Source organism: Sinocyclocheilus grahami, unplaced genomic scaffold (assembly GCF_001515645.1).
Source record: "Sinocyclocheilus grahami isolate Dianchi unplaced genomic scaffold, SAMN03320097.WGS_v1.1 scaffold1672.1, whole genome shotgun sequence".
NCBI classification, from domain to species: Eukaryota; Metazoa; Chordata; class Actinopteri; order Cypriniformes; family Cyprinidae; genus Sinocyclocheilus; species Sinocyclocheilus grahami.
The window spans coordinates 158,492-160,569 of record NW_015506851.1 but is presented as its reverse complement, the minus strand read 5'-3'; the positions used below and the strand labels follow the sequence as shown (position 1 = coordinate 160,569).

The 2,078-nt window shown below is 38.7% G+C and overlaps 1 pseudogene; it reads right to left on the bottom strand.

The window, feature by feature from the left end:
* Positions 1–1,053, bottom strand: part of LOC107571940 (butyrophilin subfamily 1 member A1-like) — a 9,310-nt pseudogene extending 8,257 nt beyond the window's left edge.
* Between the last annotated feature and the right edge of the window lie 1,025 nt (positions 1,054–2,078).

Here is a 2,078-nt window from a genome sequence, read left to right as displayed (position 1 = left end):
GTACTGTATTTGGTGAAATGTGTGTTTGTGATTAAATGTTTAAAGGGTATAAAGTTACAATTAATGAAATGTGTACAGTTGGTAAAAGATTGCTTTGTGATTCTTGATGTTCAAAACGGTTTTAGAAAAATGTACTTAAAATGAGATCTAGTGCTGTTTAAAAAAAAAAAGGGAAATGGCTTTTTTCTTGTTTTATTACATGGTAAAAAAAAAAAAGGTTAATGAAATGGGATGTACTGATTTTGAAGAAATGTTTAATATAATATTAAACTTAATCTTGCCGTTTACAATTATACAAATCGTTTTAAAAAGTAATAGTTACAATTAATGAAATGTGTACTGTTGGGAAAAAATGCTTTCTGATTCTTGCTGTGTACAATTGAGTATAAAAAGTCAACTCTTTTTTTCTTTCTTTTTTTTTTCTCCTTTTCAAAAGTAAAATTGCGCAATATATGCATCCTGTTATGACATTGTGATAGAGCTTATAACATTCATCCTGTGAAAAATGTGAGAATGTAATGGTTTTGAATGTTAAATAAATGTGATAAACAGCATTCTGGCCTTTTTAACGTGCTGTATGGAGTACACATTTGCCATCAAAGGGTACAAAAGGCTTGTCACTGGGGCAGTACCCTTAAAAGGACAAATTTGCACCGTTTTTAAAGGTACATTATGGTACCATAAGGTACAATTTAGTCAGCAGAGGTACACATTTGCCTTTGAAAGGCACATGCTGCAAGGGTACAGATATGTAGGCATGTGAAAGGGTGCAACGGGTGTACCCTCGAGGGTACTGCCCCAGTGAAAAGCCATTGTACCCCTGAAGGTACCAATTTTGCACATATTTATAACAGCTAAAGCTTCACGTCGTGTCTAATAACGCCCCTGTAAACCACGGCTTCACGGGGGTTATTGCTTTCTAATAAATATAGTTCAGCTGGACGATGAATGGACACGAACACACTTCAGCTCATTACGTGGGTGTGAATAATTGCCTGATATCGACTCTGCAATTCCACTAATAATCAGCAGAGTCCAGAAAATGAACGGCATCTCTAAAGAACGCTGCAACGAAGAAAACAAAACATTATAATAAGCAGTGTGTTCACATGCATGTGCTGGCTCTGAATACTTACACATCTATACTCGAGGGACAGATAGCTCATTTTACATCTACAATCAACTGTTTAAGTCAGTCCAGAGAAAGCAACGGGTAGCATTATTGGACTTTATCCTTTCTTTTAAGTGTATTTATATGGTTTAGTGTCACTTCAAGACCTACCTAACCGGTTAAACTGACGCAGTGCAGCAGTGATATTAATGCAAGTGTTTTCTGCAGAGTGCTCTACTTGTACTCGTCAGACCTGAATCAGGGCTCTAGACTGAGACCAATGTTCTTTGAGAATGTGCACGTTGAAATGTGATGCTATGTGAGGATTTTTTTGATCGTGGGTATTAAAAGACACGTGTCCTCGGGTTTGAACACGCGTTTAAACTCGGCTCCGCTCTATTATCATGTTGAAAACAGCCGAGTAGAATTGCTTCAGGTTTCTGTGACGAACAGAAAGTTCAGATGAACAGCATTTATCTGAACTAGAAACCTTTTGTAATGTGTTTATCATCACTTCTGATCATTTTAAAGCATCCTTGCTAAATACAAGTGTTGATTTCTATCATTTCTTTCCCTGATATTGTACTTGCTGCCAGCTCTTGAGTGGTATTGTGTGTGTTCACCGTTGTTCTTACTGTAATGTGTTTAGTTGTGTTATAATGTGGTTGTGCTGCTAGCGTTCTGACACGTGTTGTGTTCAGGCTGATGTTTCTGAGGCTCTGGATATGGCACAATACATGTGTAAATGTCCTGAGACGAGCAGGTTGTGTTTAATAATAATAATAATATAAGGCAGCACATTCTGGAACACTCTGGAGCTGAACTCTTGCGGTGTTCTCGGCAGAGTGTGATGTTTTACGCAGCGGCGGTGAACGGGACTTTTATTTTGGCTGCCGGGCGCTGTGACGTCACACGCCCGCGCCGCGCCGCTGCTCTGGACTTCCGGCGGAAGAGAGGTTTGTTTGTG